Genomic DNA, 21,939 nt, shown 5'->3' with positions numbered 1-21,939 from the left:
ATTGACTGTTGGAAATAAAGACTTGGAACATGCTTATTTAATCAACAAACGTTAGGGTTCTGTTCATATGATCCAACTAGAGATCACTTTTCTGACCCCCTCATCCTTCATATTTTTTAAAAGTCCAACTCTGGGTTAATATCACCTAAGGTTTGATCTGAAAAATTCACCAAGAACAAACAATAGTCTTTTTAAACAGTTATAACTTTGGTAAAGTAATGAAATTTGACAAAGTTCAGAGACAGTAGATGTGGATTTTCTAATAGAAACATGTCTGGGCCATCTGATACGTTTGTAGCGCTCAGTTAAACGGAAACAACGTATCTAGGAGAGGTGTGTAATATACATACCAAACAGGCTTTAGGACAATACCATTCAGAAGGATGTCTATTGTTTGCATCCTGAAGGCACATACTGACTTCTATGCAGCTGGCAAAAAGAGCCTCCGTGTTTTTATGTGTGTATATGTGTTTATAGACGAATATACTTCCATTCAAGGAGCAAACATGGATGAAAACCAAAGTGTGGAGGGTGCCAGGTCCTTGAAATGCTTCAAGTGTTAATCAGCAGCTCCGCTGTGAGCTCGGGCTCTGGTGTTTTCTAACTGCAAGTCTCTCCTGTTTTCTTGCCAAAACAGTGAAACAACTGCTAAAGACTTTAATTAAGAGGGGTAATTAGTTCAGATTTATCAAAGCCGGGTTGTTATACTATTAGCTGCTCAGTAGAAGCTGCCAGACAAACTCACAGCGCAGCGCAGCCATCCCACCGCAGCGGGACCACGTCCGGGGAGAGGTGCTGGGGAAAGCGGGCCGCAGGGGTCCCCGCCTCGCCACCGCGGTCCCCGCACCCCTGCCGGCCTGCTGGGTGCGTCTCGGCCCCTCCCTCGGCCTGGTGCTCCCGGCAGGCCTGGCCGCCGCCGACTATCCGCCGCAGTTCCAGGCGACGGGTTTAGGCTCCAGAGAACCCAAGACTTCCTTCCTGCGCCTGGGGCAGGGCAGCGTCGCCAACTCTTGGAGCGCCCCGACGGATGCAGGAGAGAGGCGCTGGGAACGAGTCTAAGATTGCTGTCCCGCCTCACTTTTGCCGTCTTGCGGAGCTCAAGGAAATGGGGCGCCATCAGCCAAAGGCGGGACGAAGGACGAAGATGGGCAAGGGGCACCTCAGGGGCACGGCCTCCATTTCCTTAGCGACCAGAATCCGCATTTGAAGGCAGGGAAAGATTGACGCGGGTGCCGTGCGCCGATGACCTGAGGGGCTCCTCGGCGGCCCAAAGGGCAGGGAGGCGACAGCCCTGGAGAGGACCGAGGGCGAGGGGGTGAGCGGGCCCCGCTGGATATCCACGCCAAGTCCAACCCCGGTCCCTCCCGGGTTGGGGAAGCCCAAGACGCGGAGCGCGGAGTCGTACCGGAGGGTTCGGAGAACAGGGAATTACTGCTTCTCCGCGCAGGACTGGGGCCCACCAGCCCCCCGCTCTTACCCCAGGACGCACGCCCTTCGCGATCCCGTAGCTCTCGCGCACTGGGGCTTCTAAGGCCAGGCCCAGCGATTATTACATCGAATCCCCACGTTTCTCTTTTCCTGACACCCCCACACCTCATCTTATCCTTTGCTGCGACCAGATCCATGCTAGATTTGACTCAGAAAGTGATGGAGAGTTGGGGAATTCCGTGGTTGGGTGGACTCCGAATCGACGGGGCTGGCAGAAGTGCAGCCTCTCTCCGAATGTCGCCGCCGATGGAAAACTCTCGTCCCAGGCGCTGGCTACATTCCCTCACAGCAGCCCGCGCCACAGAGAGGGAGTTTCTGGAAATGTAGTTTATAGATAACCACCTTCTGGAGGTGGCTTAGGTGGATCTTGAAAGCATTTGTTCTCATTGAGTAAACATAATGAGGTCAGGGGTCATTTTAAAGGGCAGAAAATGGCCTTTGCTTCGTGAACTTATCCTCAGTAAGTATTTCAACTTATTCTCAAAACCCCAGGATGTAATTCTTGCAGACTTTCAAGGTGACACGAATTTCCTGGTAAGAAGCAAGCCGAACATTGTTGAGGAAAATTACTAAACCATAAAATACTTACAATGAGGAAGTACTTACATACGGTATTCCCACCTTCAAACCCATGCTAATGTGCTTTGACTTAATATTGAAAACAGAAGTCTTCTATGGAAGGATAGACTTGGTTTCGGTGGGTGGGGGAGAGGTGGAAAGAATGAGAGAGAAACAGTGTGTGTGTGCTGAGGGAGGGGTCTGTTATTGTGAACCAGAATGACTGTATAGGTCTAATTTGGGATGGTATAACAGTTCTAGAGAAAGCAGGCAAAAGGAAACGGTGGTCTGTCTGCTTACAGGTTTGAGTAGCTTGAAGTGGTGGTGATTAAGTAGAAGAAGCCAGAAGTAAATTCTCTAAAATAAGCACTCAGGAGAACTACTTGTCAGGAGGCGAATTATCAATGAACTTTGGTTTATGACAAAGCTGTTAGAGCTTACTAAACCTCAAGGAGAATCTCCTTAAAGACAGTATGAGTTTAGAGATTAAGTGGGGGGTGGGCAGATAGAAATTGGTGAAGAGGGATACTTGACCAATTGCCAATGGAAGACCTTACAATTCTGCCCTTTCCAACAAATACTAAAAGGTGATTTTCCCCCTTAGCTGTCCAACCTGTATGTGTGTGTGTGTGTCTGTACGTGCTTACATAATGTTGATGTTCATTCATGAAACAGGTATCATAAAAGTATGAATAGTAAATTGGCTCATCCCAGCCCACCTTCTTTTTACCAGAAAACTTACTCACGTTTAATAAGGAAGAGTGGCCAACATTCAGATTATCTGCAGAGGAAAATGGTTTATCTTCAGCTCTCTCTGTTGAAATTGACTTTTGGTCCAGAGGAAGGCTGACCATAGGTCTTCAAGGACCAGTTTTAAAAAGTTACTCACCTGAAGTTTTATGTGTTGGTCAGTTTTGGAAGTAATGCGGAACAGAACTAATAATGTAAGTAGTTAATTCCTACCAATTTTTACTCAGTGCAAATCTTTAAATCTTTATTTCCAAATATCTCTTCCCAAAGGATATAATTTGTTTAGACTCAAAATTTTAGTTTGAGAACAAGTTATTGTGCAAGTTTAGAACTAAGGTGTCATATTTTTTCCAGTAGTAAAGGAAAGTATTAGTTAGGGCCCTAATCAAAGGAGTTACCTGTTAGTGAAGTTTGAAGGTTTATGAGTTTTTAATAGAAATTTGCTCTTGTACGAATGTGGAAGAAATGAATTCAAAGGTGTAACGGAGTCATGATTCTCAGAATCTCTGCACCCTGTCTGATATATGCCTCTTTCTTAATGGTAGTTAGCAATGTCAGAAATCATAATTTTGTTAGAATCGGTGACAACTCAAAGCTCTGAGTAAATTATAACTGTAATGGGTATGTTTTGTCTTTGTAAAGCATTCATCCCCAAATAGACGATATAAAATATAAATAATCTTAAATTCAAAATTGGGGAACAAACAAAAAATGTTTTCTTGGTCACATTTGTAAACCTTTGCCAATTTCTGTTACACTTCAGGTTTATGATTTTTAAGGAATCATGACTTACTCTGTTAACAAACAGTCCATATTTAAAAGCATGAAAATTAAAGACAATCCTAAATTTTAATGGGTAAGAATATGAAGTTGTTGACTAGTCCTGAAAAAAAACATTGAACCAGATAAAACACTGTCTTTCTGGTATATTTTTGCCAAACCACAGATTACTTTCACACAAGAAATTATATACTTCCATTAGGTTAATTAAAACCAAAAAATAAACCATATTTGTAAGTGGAAGATACCTTATTATGAATCTCATTGTTTTGAGAATCAATGTATATGTTCATTCCAGCTCCAGGGTATACTAACTAAAAGCAAATAGTATAAAGATATAATAATCAACACACTCGTCGTTTGTGTACTCCTAGTGCTGAAGCAATTTGCCAGTTCAAACCATGGTAGGCTATCTTACTCCAGGCAAAAGACAAGAGGAGAAAGCCGGTGTTTAAATGACCTTGACAGGAAAATCTGCCTCTGTTATTATATTTTTCTGCTTGTATTGTGACATGTTGCTCATAATGAACTTCAAGCAAAAGTCAGAATCCATCATGCACTTGAACGGGCACTAAGTTATTACAAATACCCATGTATATTGTCGTTCAAGTTTGAGGTGACATTGGTATCAAATGAAATCAAATTGCTATTGGTCTTATGGAGATCAAGTTACTAAATAAAGATGAAATAAAATTCTGTCAATACAAGTCTTCAGGGCTAGTATTTTTCTGTCAAACAAACAAATGTTGCTCCTGGGCACAAAGGTAGGAGTGGGGAGAGAAAACACGGTGTAACAGCTCCTAAGTGGAGCTAGAAATCTATCACAAAAGGAAGAACAGATCTTCAGCTTGATTTAACTGTTCTTGGTAACAATAATATAGACATTTTGTGTGTAAACTGTCTAAAAGTTCAGACCCTTCTGATGCAGATCCCTCAGATTCCATAACAAATATGGTGACATCTGATAACACACCATAGAAATGTAATTTTTCCACTAAATATGAACCAAATCTGGAGTAGGTGAGACATTCTACAAATGTAATTTTTTTTACACAAATCCCTGAACAATATTTGCATCTTTAAAATTTCAGCAAAAACCAGAGTTTGGAACAAACCTTTACAGGACAAAGAACCCAATTTCTTTAATGAAAAATAGGAAAGGGGAAAGGGAGAAAAAGAGGAAGAGGAGAAAGGGGAGGAAGAAGGCAGGGCAAAGGGAGGAGGAGGGGACCAGGACAGGGAGAACAAGAAAACCTATCATTAAAAGAGATTTTGAAAACAGAATACTGGGGCGCTTGGGTGGCTCAGTCTGTTAAGTGTTCCATTCTGGATTTCAGCTCTGGATCTCTGGATGGTGAGATGGAGCCCTGCATAGGGCTCCCCATGGGGCATGGAGCCTGCTAAAAATTATCTTTCCTCTCCCCCTGCTCCCGCCCCGTCCCCTCTCACTCTAAAATAATAATAATAATAATAATAATAATAATAATGATAAATAAATAAATTTAAATTAAATAAAAACAGAATAACCAATTGCTATGTATGACCCTCATTTCAATCCCAAATCAATCAAATGTACTGTAAAAATAAAAGTCACTTATGACACTTGAGAGTACTGGAAATTTGAACACTGACTGGGTATTTAATGAAATTAAGGAACTATGTTGACTTTTTAAGATGTGAAGAACGTATTTTGGTTTTGTTAAAAAAACTGTTTTTAGAGCTATGTATTCAACTATTGAAGGGTGAAATGATAATATGTTTGGGACTTGCTTAAAAATAATACAGGAGAAGGGAAGTGAATTTAGGTCTGAATCAATCAGATCGGCCATCAATTGAAGGAGGAGGGGCAGAGGGAAAGAATCTCAAGCAGATTCCTGGCTGACCAGCTCCATGCGGTCTCGAACTCATAACCCTGAGATCATGACCTGAGCCAAAATCAAGAGTTGAGTGCTTAACCAACTGAGCCACCCAGGTGCCCCAATATTCAGGGGTTTATTGAAAGGTGATACATAAAGGGAAACTATCTCAGCATTGTATAGTCACTCTGAGTCCCCAAAAAACAGAACTTAAACTCTGCATTCATCATTTCATCAATTCATTCAAAGTGCAAGGGGCACCAGCTTAGATGTGTGATAGGACATAAGACTCAGATTATTTTATCTTCCTGGAATTTATATTCTAGCAAGGGAAATAGAAGTCAACAATGATTTTAAGTTGTTCATAAGTGTGAGCAGAGTACTATGTGTTCAGATAACAAGACTGATCTTTGGAGCAGACTGAAATCTAGTGTTTTTTTTTTTTTTTTTCCCCAATTTATTTATTTTCAGAAAAACAGTATTCATTATTTTTTCACCACACCCAGTGCTCCATGCAAGCTGTGCCCTCTATAATACCCACCACCTGGTACCCCAACCTCCCACCCCCCCCACCACTTCAAACCCCTCAGACTGTTTTTCAGAGTCCATAGTCTCTCATGGTTCACCTCCCCTGAAATCTAGTGTTCTATTTCTTTTCATTCCCTTAGAGATGTGGTTTCAATTTGGGGACAATTTTCTCCTAGAGGGCATTTGGCAATGTCTGGGGACATTGCAGTTTCTGCAAATGCAAAGGTAGTTCAACTGGCATCTACTGAGTAGAAGCCACAGATGCCACTAAACATCCTAAAAATGTGTAAGACATTTCCCTTCAACAAAACACTATCTGGTCCGAGATGCCCATAGTGCCAAGATTGAGAAACTGATCTTAGAGGCTCTAATTCCTCAGATTAGGTTCTGATGGGGTCAATTCAGTGTCTTCATTTGACCTGTTTGTTTGGTTATTGATTCATGAGTCTACGACATTGGGGCCAAAAGTATCAATTTTTTCTCCTGCAGTGTCTAGTATGCTATTAAGCCCATTCAGTAAAAATTTTATTTTGGATATTATACATTTCAGTTCTAGAATATCCATTTATTCTTCTTTGGTAGTGTCCTGTACTTTTCTACTGAGATTCCCCATCTATTTGCTCATTATGCCTAATAATTTTCTTTGAACTATTGAAAACTTTTATAATAGTTGTTTCAGAGTCCTTTCCTGCTAATACCAACATCTTTGTCATCTTGGGGTATGTTTCGGTAGCTTATTCTCCAGATCTTATGTCACTTTTTTTTTTTTTTTTGCTTCTAGGTGTATTAATTTTGTTTTTGTTTACTAGATATGTAATATGAGTTATCATATTATTAGTTTTTATATCTTTTAAATAGTGATGAATATTTAAAAAAATACACAGTTAATTTGCTGGTGAATCAGCATGATTCATGAGCTGGGATTTATGTTGTGTTAGAATAGTGCATAGTAGCCATAGTTAAGATGTAGTTTTCTTGAGGTCTCAGCTAAATGCTTAGATATTCAGCAAGTCTCTCCACTCTTGCTGATCAGAATTCCAACAATGTTCAGCATTGGCAAATATAAAATCTCTGTGCGGCTCAGAGTCCCCCAGTTATTCTCTTCCAGGCTTCATAAAATTTCTCTCTACACATATAGAGCTTAATATTTGGCCAAAGACTCAAGGAGACCCCAGGCATATTTCTGGAGAGCCTCCCTCTATACAGTCTTACTCTATTGTCCAATTTTCAGCCACTTCAGCAGTCCCACAGTCTGGTATGTTTCTCCATCCAGCAAGATGTTTGCTTTTTTTCTTTCTTTCTTTTTTTTTTTTTTAAGATTTTATTTATTTATTTGAAAGAGAGAGAGAGAGAGGGAATACAAGCAGCGGGAGTGGGAGAGGGAGAAGCAGGCTTCCTGCCAAGCAGAGAGCCCAATGCAGGGCTCAATCTAAGGACCTTGGGATCATGACCTGAGCCAAAGGCAGCCGCTTAATGACTGAGCCACCCAGTCACCCCAAGATGGTTGCTTTCTATTTGGACTCACTTCCCTGTGCCTTGCTTTGTAAAAAGTCTCCATTACTAAAGGTAGAAGATGGAATACCATGTGGTTGGTGGGATGGCTGGGTATTTTTACCCTCGAGGAAATTTAGTCTTTCATTTATATAATCATTTATATAAAAAATTAGAAAAGTAATATGAGAAGTGGACCAGGACTCAGGATGACCCTTAATCTCTTACAAACTGGCAGAAAATGTTGCATAATCCATGATGCAGTTTCACACATATTTATACAACATACATGCATATATAATGTTTAATTAAGCACAACATTTTCATAAAGTGAGTTTAAAATATAATATTAGAAATAAATATGTGTTTAGAAGTAACTAAAAATAATTAGAAGTACAAAAAGTACTGTGGGAAAGAACTGAGAGTCTCTCAAAGAGGATATAACAAAGTCTTGGAGTGGGAGAAGAGGGTATTTGAAAAAGCTTTCCTGAGGAAGTGGTTTTAATGGGAGCATTTTTGCCACCTTATGGGTCTTCCTTGTCTAAAACCCTTCTGTTGGGCGCCTGGGTGGCTCAGCGGGTTGAAGCCTCTGGCTTCGGCTCAGGTCATGATCCCAGGGTCCTGGGATCGAGCCCCACATCGGGCTCTCTACTCGGCAGGGAGCCTGCTTCCTCCTCTCTCTCTCTTCCTGCCTCTCTGCCTACATGTGATCTCTGTCTGTCAAATAAATAAATAAATAAAATCTTTTTAAAAAAAAAAAAACCCTATCTTTTTTGGCAAGAGACATATCTTAGAGAATGGATGAAAATACAATTCTAGAAAAAAAGTTTACCATTCTACTTTGAACCTCAGAGTTGGTCTTTAGAATCTATGGTGAGACAAATCTTAAAATCTAGGCTTTTTCAAGAAACAAATGACTTTTCTTAGTTTCAAAATCCACATTTAGTCCTGGATATCTTGGGGGCAGTTTTAAATATTAATCTCAAACATACAAAAGATAAAGAATATAAGCATTTTTATAACAATTTTTGGCTGTGCCAAAGATAGGTTGATCTTGGAGAATGATACTTGGATTATGAAACTTAATCGGGGCTGTTTCTAATTATAGCTGTTGTCCATTGACTGTCTTGGGGAGTAAATAAATATGTACCTTGGGCTGGCATATCACTATCTATCTATCGAATACTCCTTTCTTCTGTAATAATGAGTAGAGATGGCCTGAAGCCATTTGTTTTCACTTGGAAAGGATAGCAGTATACTTTGTCTTACCTTTGAGCTATGTAATTTCTCATGTTCTCTGCACAATCTGAACTACTAGACACTTGAGTCTCATTATCCCTTAGGAAATCATGTCAATCCACTGTATTGATTATATCATGTTGACTAGCTTTGTTGAGCAGTAAATTGCAAGTCTATAAGACTATTATAAAGAATGCACTTTTGGGGTGCATTCTTCATAATAATTGACTGAGAAAAGAAAAGTATGAGCCTAGTATAAAGATTTCTCCACACGATAAGCTGACACTAGTCAGAAGTGAAACCTGGAACACTATAATCCCCAGAAACACACATGTGAATAGACATTTCTGAGTAGCCCCACATCTGAGGATATTTCTGTCCTATATGATTGGGACAATACACAACTGTGATGAAACATCATTATTATCAGGTAGACAAGACTACCTCTTTCCCCAGTGATCCCATACCTGTCCACTGGACTCAAAAACAAAGTGGTTGTGGGGGCGCCTGGGTTGCTCAATGGGCTAAGCCTCTGCCTTCGGCTCAGGTCATGATCTCACGGTCCTGGGATCGAGCCCTGCATTAGGCTCTCTGCTCGGTGGGGAGCCTGCTTCCTCCCCCTTCTCTGCCTGCTCTGCCTGCTTGTGATCTCTCTCTCTTTCTGTCAAATAAATAAAATCTTAAAAACAACAACAACACAACAACAACAAAACAAAAAAAAACCCAAAGTGGCCGTAATGACAAGGGTGAAAGTTATGTATGGGCTCAATGGACTTCCTTGTCACTAAGACTGATGTGGCTTTCATGGATGAATGACATTCTTGCTAATAGTGGGATCTAATGAAGAGCTTTTGGTATGGTACTACAGGACCAACTGCCTACATGGAGATATACTGATTGCACTGGACTCCCTCCTCATGGAGGGAGTGTTGTCCTTGCTGGAGTAGACATTTGTCATGTATAGCAGTTTGTCTGTCTTGTACATGGTATTCTTTTGCCAGCACTTCTATCCATGAAATCTCTAAATTCCACATTTATCTTGATGCCACATGAATTTTTTAGATCAAGAACTATTATAGCAAGAAAATGGAACCTGTGAATATGTAGTGAATTTACGGGAGGTATTTGCAATGAATAAAATGGGTAAACCATTCAACACACATAACTGACTAATACTATTCAACATATATAAAGAAAATTGTAAATTAAAAAGAAATGACAGGGGTGCCTGGGTGGCTCAGTGGGTTAAGCCTCTGCCTTCAGCTCAGGTCATGATCTCAGGGTCCTGAGATCGAGCCCCGCATTGGGCTCCCTGTTCAGCGGGAAGCCTGTTTCCCTCTCTTTTTCTCTCTGACTGCCTCTCTGCCTACTTATGATCTCTCTCTCTCTCTCTCTCTTCAAATAAATAAATAAATAAATACATAAATCTAAAAAAAAAAAAAAAAGAAATGACAAAACTAATAGAAAAACAAGCAAAAACTTGACAAGGAATTACAAAGGAGGAAACCAAAAGTGCTCATATCCATGTGAAAAGATACTTAATCTTCTTAGCAATCCTCAAAATGCAAATTTATCACCCCAGTGAGATACAGTTTCATACTTAACCAATTGGACAAATTAAAATTTTTACAACAGCAAGAATGGTGAGCACAAAGAGCACCCACAATACCTACATGTTCTTGAGGGGGAAGGAACCCATAATAGTTTTAGAAATCGCTTTAAAGAAGGCATGTTGACATTATCTAGCAAATTTATCTGTACACTTCCCATCACCTCAAAATTTTTCCATTAGCTGTGAAACCTAGAGAACTTCTTGTACATGGTACCAGGGACATGTAGGTACAAGGGTAGAAGTCTTCATAATTGCACTGTTATAATTATAAAAAATTGGGAACAATTCAAATGTCTATTAACAGGAAAATACAAAGACTGTGGTACACTTACACAATGTAATAGTATACAGCGTGAAAATAAATGATGACTACTACATGTAACAACATGGATAAATCTCAGGAACACAGTTTGAGTAAATATGTAGGTTACTGAAGGATGCACACTATGTGAATCCATTAATAAAAAATTTTAAAAGCATCTGTGATAAAGCTACCAATAAGACTCAGGAATGAAGAACAAAAAATTTGGAATAACTGAACTGAAATTTGGAATAACAGGAAATAAACAAATGAGGAAGGGTATGCAGGAGGTATCAATGCTATTAGTTAAGGTCTTTTTGTTCAAATAGACTATTACAGAGATGTTTGCTATGATGAATTCCTGATAGATTTTATAGCTATTATTTCCCATCTGATTAATACTTAATAGAAAAAGTTTAGGGCACCATGTGGCTCATCTGGTTAAGTGAACAACTCTTCTGATGTCGGCTCAGGTCATGATCTCAGGAACCTGAGATTGAGTCCTGTGTCCAGTGTGGACCCTGCTTAAGATGCTCTCTGCACCTCCTCTGTCTCTCTCTCTCCCCTTCTCAGTTTCAAAAAAAAAAAAAAAAAAAAGATTTAGAAAAATCACTACATTTTGAAACCTCTAGGATACATCTAAATCTGAGGACAATTCAAGGCCTTAAGTATATAATGAGAGTAGAATTATCTTTGGGGTGACTGAGATGGTGATCTCCAGGTCCTGGGACTGAGCCTCATGTCTGGTTCCCAGCTCAGCAGGGAATCTGCTTCTCCCTCTCCTTTTGCCTCCCCTGTTTGTGCTCTCTTTGTCTCTTTCTTTGTCTCTCAAATAAATAAATAAATCAATCTTTAAAAAATTACCTTCAAGATAGTTTTGTGTTCTTTAAAAAAAAAAAAAAGATTCTATTTTTTTATGAGAGGGATAGAGAGAAACCAGTAGAAGGAGCAGCAGGCAGAGAGAACCAGACTCCCCCCGTGCTGGGAGCCCTTCGCAGGACAGGGTCCCAGGATTCTGGGATCATGATCCATGCTGAACGCAGATACTCAACTGACTGAGCCACTCAGGCACCCCAAAACCGTTTTTTAAAAAGTTTTATTTAAGCAATCTCTATACCTAACACTGGGGTCGAACTCAGGACCCCACGATCAGGAGTCACATGCTCCTTTGAGCCAGCCAGGCACCCCTTCAGGATAGTTTTTAACCAACTAAAAAAATAAAAACCAAATAAAAGTTTTACAGTTATCATCGTGAGAGGGAAATAAATGTCTTCTACTTGTACATGAACACAATATTCCTGGGAGGATATGCAAGAAACTGGTAATTTACCCGAGAATGGGCAGCTGTAAGGCTGGGAAAGTGGGGGGGCCCGTTTTACCTACATCACCACCCCCCACCTGCGGTTTCACTATCTGTAGTTTTGGCCAAGGCAACTCGGGAACAGAGGATCTTCCTTCTGACGAATCTGCAGAACGTCAATAGCGGCCTAACTTTACCTCAAGGATGCGACGTCATTCTCCTCGGTTCATCTCATCAGGTAGGCATTTTACCCTGTCGCGTCACCGCCGGAAGGGTGAGTACAGCCCAGCAAGGTGTTTGGAGACACAGAGGGAGAGACAGTATTCACGTGACTTTTATTGTAGTCTGTTGTTATGTATGTTATACATAATCATGTATTATGTATTCTTTTGTGTAAGACTCTTCAGTCAGCATAGGGTTTTTGGGATTTATCTCCATTGTTGCATGTGTCAATGATTTCTTCCTTTTTAAATTGTAGTAATACTGTAGTATTACTGTACTAGTAATTTACTAATTTATTGTTATTAATCGCTTGTTGTGCCTAATTTATAAATTAAATCTTATCATAGGTGTGTGCATATATAGGGCAAAGCTGAGTATATACGGGGTTTGGTACCTTAGACTCATCATCGAGTTGCGGGCACCCCCTGAGGATCTTGGAATATTATACCCTGAAGATAAGGGGGGACTACTGTATATCCTTGCGGTTTTGTTTAAGATTTTATTTATTTATTTGTGAGAGAGAAGGGGAGAGTGAGCAAGAGGGAGCAGGAGCAGGGGGAGGGAGAGGCAGGCTCCCCAGCCAAGCAGGGAGCAGGATGGGGGCCTAGATGAGCGGAAGGCGGATGCTTAACGGCTGAGCCATTCAGGCGCCTCTACCGTATCCTCTTTTGAACCGGAAGTGCACTGTACACCCTTTCGAATTGTGAGTCGGTGTCTGTGTGTGGCCGACCACGTTCCTAGCCTATCGGTTGTTTTCCTTTCTTCCACGCTGGAATAGACCTGATTGGGGTACAGGTGTTCACATTCTGACTTGTGACATCAGAGTCTGACTTTTAACTGAGGTATATTTTGCTTAATTTGTGCTTATCATACTGGGTGTCCCCCCCACCCTTGTCAGAGGTTTTTGAGAGTGAGCAGTGGTTGGCTTTCAAAAAAAAAAAAAAAAAAAGCCAGTGGCCCCTGGGTGGCTCAGTCAGTTAAGCAGCTGCCTCCACTCAGGTCATTATCTCAGGGTTCTGGGATTGAGATCCCCCCTACCCCCACACCCCGCAAGTGAAGAAGTCAGGAGGCCTGTTTCTCCCTCTTCCACAACTACCCCCCCCCCGCCGCTTGTATTCCCTCTCTCACTGTCTCTCTCTCAAATAAATAAATAAAATCTTAAAAAAAAAAAAAAAAGTCCTGATTTGTTAACATTCAACAATTTCCCTGGTGTAAATAATCCCACTGTGGCTGATTGAGTCTACCAATGTGACATCAACTGGCTCACAGAATTCCTGAAAATTTAACAATTGACTCTTCCAAACAAGAATGAGCCAGCTACAACACACCCCTGAGAGTGAACATCTGATTGTTTCTGCCAGTGAGAAATGAGGGAAATTATTCTGGGAATTATTGGGAGGAAAGCTTTCATTACTCATCAAAAGAGATTCAGAAGAACAAAACAATCCTTTTTCTTCTGGGGGGCTTTTCCAGCTTTTTATTGTGAAAAACAATTAGCAAAGATGAAAGATTTTTACAGTAAACATATATACTCATCTAGATTCTACTAGATGATAGTAAATGATAGATTTTACTAGATGATAGATAGTACAAAATATTTCATAGTAAAAAATATTTTTTTAAAGATTTTATTTATTTATTTGATAGAGAGAGGTCACAAGTAGGCAGAGGGGAAGGCAGAGAGATAGGCGGGAAGAGGCTCCCTGCTGAGCAGCGAGCCCAATGCGGGGCTTGATCCCAGGACCCTGAGATCATGACCTGAGCCGAAGACAGAGGGTTTAACCCACTGAGCCACCCAGGCGCCCCATAGTAAAAAATATTTTACTATATTTGGTTTATCGCATATCTACCCATCTATAACTCCATTGATCTGTCTTATTTCTTAATGCACTTCAGAGTGAATTACAGATGTCAATACCCTTCTCACTAGATATATCAGCATGTATAATAATAACTAGAGTTCATTATCTGTTTATAATTTTTTTCTTTTGAAATAAAATTTACAAATGATATGTAAAAAATCTCAAGTGATAAACATATGTACTGTGTAACCCAAATTCTCACCAACATACAGAACATTGTTCTCACTCAAGAAAGTTCCCTTATTCTCCTTCTAAGACAATCCTCACCTCTTCCTCCAAGAAGCATCTTTCTATGTTTTTCTATTATAATGTTGCCTATTTTAGAATTTTGTATAAATAGAATCATGTATTATGTATTCTTTTGTGTAAGACTCTTCAGTCAGCATAGGGTTTTTGGGATTTATCTCCATTGTTGCATGTGTCAATGATTTCTTCCTTTTTAAATTGTAGTAATACTGTAGTATTACTGTACTAGTAGTTACTAGTAACTAGTAGTAATTACTAGTAGTAATACTGTGTTGTACGAATATTCCACTGTTTGTGTGTTCTTCTATTAGTGGCTTTCTGGGATTTTTCCAGTTTTTGACTATTTTGAGTAAAATTGCTATAAACATTTTATATAAATCTTTTTGTGGAAATCTTTTTATTTCCCTTGAGTACCCACCTAAAAGTGGGATTGTTGGGCCAAAGGAAAATGTGTTTTAATTTTATAAGAAAGTTTTCCAAGGTGTTTACAAAAAATAATGCAAGCCCCAAGTATTCCACATTTGGCATTGTGGTGGGCATGTAGTGGTATCTCATTTCCCTGAGGACTAATGATGTTGAGCACTTTTTCATGTGCCTATTAGCTATTCATTCTTTTTAATGAAATATTTATTGAAACATTTTATCTATTTATGTAGTTGGGCTGCTCATTTTTATATCTAAGTTGTTGGAGTTATTTATATATCCTAGATGCCAGTCTTTTTTCAGAAATAATTTTGCAAGTATTTCTCCCAGCCTGTAGCTTCCATATCCATTTTCTTAATGGTGATTATTGATAAGCAGTTTTTAATTTTGATGAAACTTAATTTATGAATTTTTTTCTTTTATTCATTCTCTCTAAGAGATGTATTTTTACCTCAAAGTCATGATGTTTCCTTCTGCTTTTCTATGGAAGTATGATGTTTGTAGCTTTTATGATGAGGTCTGGAATCCATTTTAATTTAATTTTGGAGTTTGATATGAAGTAGGAATTTGAGGATCACTTCTTTTCCATATGCATATCCAGGTTTCCCAGAACTGTTTGTCAAGAAACTTTATTTTTCTCTCTGGATTTCTTTGGTGCCTTTGTTAAGAATAAAATAACTATATAGTTGAAGGTCTATAGCTGGAGTTGGTATGCTATTCCATTGATTAATTCCAAAGACTATCTTTATTCTAACAGTATACCATCTTGAGTACTGTGGCTTTATAGTATTTATTATTACTTTTTAAAGACTGTTTTTACTATTCTAGACAAGTTTGGATTTTTATACCTCTTTGAGAATCACTTGTTATTTACAAAATCCTGCTGGAAGTACGGCTGGAACTATACTGGATTTATAAATCAGTTTAGTGAGAATTAACATATTAACAACACCGAGAATTCCAATCCATGAGTATGGTTTATCTCTTTATTTATTTTATTTTTAAAATATTTTATTTATTTATTTACTTATTTATTTATTTGTCAGATAGAGTGAGAGACCATACAAGCAGAGGGAGTGTCAGGCAGAGGGAGAAGTAGGCTCCCTGCTGAGCAAGGAGCCCAATGTAGGACTTGATCCCAGGCCCCTGGAAACATGACCTGAGCCGAAGGCAGATGCTTACCTGACTGAGTCACCCAGGCATTCCAGTTTATCTCCTTATTTAGAGAGTATCTAATTTCTGTGAGAAATGTTTCACAGTTCTCAATACAGAGGTCTTACATATTTTGTTGAATTTATTCTTAAATATTTCATGTTTTCTTGGTCCTATTGAATTATTTCTAAATTTAACTTTCTAATTGTTTACTTTTAGCTTATAAAAGCACAGTGGAGTTTGTTTGTTTGTTTTAAGATTTTTATTTATTTATTTGACAGACAGAGATCACAAGTAGGCAGAGAGGCAGGCAGAGAGAGAGGAGGAAGCAGGCTCCCCACGGAGCAGAGAGACCAATGTGGGGCTCGATCCCAGGACCCTGGGATCATGACCTGAGCCGAAGGCAGAGGCCCTAACCCACTGAGCCACCCAGGCGCCCCTGGCCTAGCAGTATTAAATTTGTAATGTAATGGGGATACCACTACCTGCCCACCACAATGCCAAATGTGGAGAGAGCTGCAAAGATGGTAGAAGCTTTGGTTTCCTAATGCTTGTATATACCTAAGATCTTCCCCTGTTGAAGTCATTTTGACTTGTGAATTCTGTTATTTGGAGCTAAAAGCATCTTAAAAATGAAGAGGTAATGTGGCGTTTGTATCCTTTAGCATCTTCGGGCATAAAATAAATTGTCTTTTCTTTATTTTTCCCTCTTTTGTCAGAGCATAGTCTCACTATTGGGACCCACTAGCCAGGTATCATCATCATCATATTTACTTTTGAATCAGAGGGTGGGGCCTCTCTCCTTTAGAAAGTGAGTGGCCCTGTGTAACTAATTAGGATTTTGGAGGATAACCCATAAAACTGGATCTGTGTATCTGAGAAGAAAAGGGATTTGTTGAGTGGAAATTGACTTACAACTCAGTTGCTCACAGTTTGGATCACAGAGCTTTGAACTGAACTCAGAAGCAAAGAGAGGCAAGGAGTAGTCAAGATTCGGCACAGGAGGATGTCATAGGCACCAGCCGTGGGTCCCGGTGCTAATATCGCAGAACAAAGAATCCTGGCCAGAAATACTACATTGGCCTTTCAGAGAACTGTGCTTAGATATTTACTCCACTCATCCTCCTGAGCTTCCCCAGGTTATAGATCCAAGGCTCATTAAAAACTCAAAAATGAGTTACAAAAGATCCTTTCTTTCTTCCTCCACAGCAGCATTCTATGCAGGCTGGTAGAGTATATTGAAGAGGAGCATTTAAGGGAGGACCCCTCTGATAAAATACATTTTTTTTTCCCTACTTGGTTATCTGAAATGCCTTCAGAATTTTAGGAAGGAAACATATTCTGAGAAAAGTTTCTGTAAGAGCATTAAGAATGATTTTTTTTTTGTTTGTTTCAGGAGGAATGTAAAATAGATTACTAAAATATATGAATACAATAAGAAAATAAAGTCTAAAGTTAACAGATGAGAATATGAAGCCAGGAAGGATAAAATCAAGCCTGAACCGGGTTTAGGACATTAAACTGTGTTGGCAAATGTTAGTTGCTTTACGGGCAGTGAGACACAAGTTTTGTTTTATGTGTTCGAAAAGAAACGTGAAAAGGGAGAAATCATCAGTGGTATGACTGACTGTCTCTATACCAAAATTTGCTGCAAAGAAGTAAACTATACTAGTAGTGAGGCAAGGTGAAGGTTGCCACAGAGTGGATGTAGTGAATTTCATCCTCAAAGGGTCCCTTACAGTAAACACCCAACTCTTAAAAAGTGTGTCCTACTGCTTTGCTCCGCTTGGGTCATTGATGAGATGTGAAAGTCAAACTTAACAGAACATCCACAGGAGGGCCTAGCCCTTTGATTCAGGAATTCGGTTCTTCTTCTTCTCCCCACCCCCCAAAGTAGAGATTCTGTATTTCAGGTACTTTTTCATGAATGTTGAGTCTCCCATAATGGAAACTGAAAAAATTTCAGCATAACTGAAAATTAAGTTAAGGTTACATAACCTGTAATATATATTGCTAACTAAATCAATAAGCGATGTTTTAAATATCAGTAGAGATGGAGGATTGCATTAAAATCCCATTATGAAAATTGAGGAATCGGATTAAGTTATGCGATGGAATAGATTGCTACACTATAATGGCATAGAGGAGGTCTGAGGGATATATTTATACAGGGCCAAGATTCCTGTAGGATGTTAAATTGAGACTTTGCTCTTACCTACAATGAATCATTGAAATCCATTTTTTTTCTGTTATAGGGCAGAGCTGTATTGAGTTTAGCCTAGAGAAATTTCAAAGCAATTGTAACCAAATACTCACCTCAGCCATAAAACAAACAACAATTCACACAACCCCCATACACACAACAAACAACTACCCTGCCCCCATGAAACCTCAGGTTATTCTATAATATATAACATTGGGTGATATAACTTTGCTTATAGATGAACTTTCCAAGATAAACTGCTTGTAAATATATAGCCAATTAGGACAGTAAATTGGCTATACTGTTAGCTTGGGGAGCTGCCATCCTCAAATTGTAGCAAGTTATTACAGTAGAAGGGAGAGAAAAGAAATCTTTATTTTGCATAACACCTGCCACCCAGCATGACCCTAAAGTTTGGACATGAACTTCATGGCTTTGAGAGTTGGTGGAACTTGTCTTAAAATCATTTCCTCTCTGTAAATTTAAAACATGAAACAAGATCAGGAAAAGCCCAAAGCAAGTTTTAAGTCAGCTGTATTGAAGTATAATATGCATATGAGAAAAAACATCCATTTAAAGTGTACAGCCTAATTTTTTAAAGTAAATCCACCAGGTTGTGCAGCCATTACTAAAATCTAGCTTTAGAACATTTTCATCCCAATATAGATATTGATATAAATATATGGGCATAGATGTATAGATATTCTGGAGGTCTCAGAATAGTTTTTTTTTTGGTCATTCTTTTTTTCCCAATTTATTTATTTTCAGAAAAACATTATTCATTATTTTTTCACCACACCCAGTGCTCCATGCAATCCATGCCCTCTATAATACCCACCACCTGGTACCCCAACCTCCCACCCCCCCGCCACTTCAAACCCCTCAGATTGTTTTTCAGAGTCCATAGTCTCTCATGGTTCACCTCTCTTTCCCATTTACCCAAATTCCCTTCTCCTCTCTAATGCCCCTTGTCCTCCATGCTATTTGTTATGCTCCACAAATAAGTGAAACCATATGATAATTGACTCTCTCTGCTTGACTTATTTCACTTAGCATAATCTCTTCCAGTCCCGTCCATGTTGCTACAAAAGTTGGGTATTCATCCTTTCTGATGGAGGCATAATACTCCATAGTGTATATGGACCACATCTTCCTTATCCATTCATCCGTTGAAGGGCATCTTGGTTCTTTCCATAGTTTGGCGACCGTGGCCATTGCTGCTATAAACATTGGGGTACAGATGCCCTTCTTTTCACGACATCTCTGTCTTTGGGGTAAATACCCAGGAGTGCAATTGCAGGGTCATAGGGAAGCTCTATTTTTTGGTCATTCTTAACAAATTTCTTCTTCAGGTCAAAGGTAGAGTAATCACCTCTAAATCTTTTGCTGTATCCTCTCTCATTCTCTTCTCTGCAGGGACCCTCAGTCCTCACTTCCTTTGATTCAACTTTTTGAATCTCAGGTTAAATATCAATATCAATTCCTTGAGGAATGAAGTTTTTCTTGATTCACTAAGTCTATGTCAGGACTCTTCTGTGGTTTCATAGCTTCTTATAATTTTCCTTTATAGCACTAATCACAGAGTGAAGTGATACATTTCTGTGGTTATTTGATTAATTTCTCTCTTCCCTACTACAGTGCAGGCTTCTAATGGCAAGGTTAATGGGCTAGTGCTGATTATAATACCTATCACAGGGCATACAATAGAAAACTGTGTAATTAATGAGTAAGTGAATTTATTCCATATTTAATATATGTATATAAGATAATGGAGCTGCTTTTCAGAGATATTTCCCTTCATACTCTCACCAGCACCCTATCCAACATTAAGTACCATTTTCATAAAGGTTGAAACTTAAATGACAGAATAAAAAGCATTTTGAGGGGCGCCTGGGTGGTTCAGTGGGTTAAAGCCTCTGCCTTTGGCTCAGGTCATGATCCCAGGGTCCTGGGATCGAGCCCCGCATCGGGCTCTCTGTTCAGCAGGGAGCCTGCTTCCTCCTCTCTCTCTGCCTGCCTCTCTGCCTACTTGTAATCTCTGTCTGTCAAATAAATAAATAAATAATCTTTAAAAAAAAAGACATTTTGATGTCCTTTTATTGATAATGAACTTGAATAGTTTTTGCATATTCATTAACCACTGATAAATTTTTGTCATCAGTGCATTGTCTGCTTATGTCCATTGTCTCTTGTTTTTAAGTAGGCTCCATGTCTACAGTGGGGCTCAAACTTAGAACCCTGAGATCAAGAGTCACATGCTCTACTGACTGAGCCAGCCAGGTGCTCCCCTTTGTCTAATTTTTGGAGTCTCATTTGCAGTAGAACTTCCAGCTTTTTGCTGCTGCTGAGCACTTGCTGGTCTTGCCTATGTTTCCAAGGAGTGACTCTGCTAGAGGGCAGGACTCTTGCCTCTGACCTGCCTCCCAAACCAGGGGCAATCTGCAATCTTTTGCCATAGTCCGCTTAGCCAGTCTTACTTAGGTCTGATGCTCTCCTGAGTTAATGAGGAATCAGCTGAGGGTCAACCCATTCTTCCTGTCAAGCTTCTTTTTTGTGCTCCTGGCTATCTCCATCTGCCAGCATGTTCCCAGTTTCCAGCACATTCCAATTCCATCAGTCTTGCTTTCTGCATATTTGTGTGGCTTTGGAGTTTGTGTTCTCTTGGTTTCCGTTGGAGGCTCTTGTTTCTACCTCTCCTTCACTAAGCACCAGTCTCTCATGAGTTCTGCAGTTCTTTTACCAGGCTTCTTGATTTTTGTTCCTTGATTAACTGCTGCCAAGAACCCACTCAGACAATAGCATTGGAGGCCACCTGGTAGCATTCAGCCTTGGGTCTAGAGCAGAGGAAGCAGCAATGTATCATCATGGTGGGGCGCTGCAATGGGCAAATTATGAAATCAAGAAACCTTGAAGAAGTATAGTCAAGTGTAATAAGATATTATGTAATATTGGTCTTGCAAAGTAATTAATGAATGTGAATAGAGTCAATTCAATTAAAATAGCCTAGTATAGGCTAAGGGACAGAAATCTCTAGCATAAATATAAGTTGGACAAGTGTGTCATTCTTTTTTTTTTTTTTAATGTAGGCACTACACCCGGTGTGGAGCCCAGCACGGAGCTTGAACTCACAACTCTGAGAGTGAGACCTGACCTGAGATCAAGACACTTAACTTATTGAGCTATGCAGGTGTCACAGGTATGTTATTCTTACCTTTAGATTCTATAAACATTAGTTGAACATCTACTACTGGTAAGATAGTGGTAAGAGCCAAAAGAAATAAAAATTAGGGCGCCTGGGTGGCTCAGTGGGTTAAGCCGCTGCCTTCGGCTCAGGTCATGATCTCAGGGTCCTGGGATCGAGTCCCGCATCGGGCTCTCTGCTCTGCAGGGAGCCTGCTTCCTCCTCTCTCTCTCTGCCTGCCTCTCTGCCTACTTGTGGTCTCTCTCTGTCAAATAAATAAATAAAATCTTTAAAAAAAAATTAGGACCAAATGTGAGTTTTGCCTTTATAGAAATTTCAGCTCAATACTTATTTATAGAATAAAGTATAATTGAATATATACTGTTACCTATTCTGTGGTAGTGTAATCAAAGGCTTATTTAATTCAAGGCTTATTTAGTGCCCATAAGAGGATGGAGGTACTCTTTTGAATAAGTAGACAAAAAATTTTTCCATGAGTTTTACAGGTAAATGAGAGGTTGCTTTTCATTTGAGGAAATAAGGGAGACATTCAGTGAAGAGATAGTATTCAAGAGGGTCCTTAAAGCACAGGTCCTTAAAGCACAGGATAATTAAAAATTTATCCATGTTTATCCACCCACTCACCCACCCATCCACACATCCATCCATCCATCCATCCACCCATCCATCCAGCACAGAACCTGGTAGGAAGTGAAGCTCAGATTCCAAAATGCAGAAAGAATCAGG

Source organism: Neovison vison, chromosome 4 (genome assembly GCF_020171115.1).
Source record: "Neovison vison isolate M4711 chromosome 4, ASM_NN_V1, whole genome shotgun sequence".
NCBI classification, from domain to species: Eukaryota; Metazoa; Chordata; class Mammalia; order Carnivora; family Mustelidae; genus Neogale; species Neogale vison.
This window is presented reverse-complemented; position numbering follows the sequence as displayed.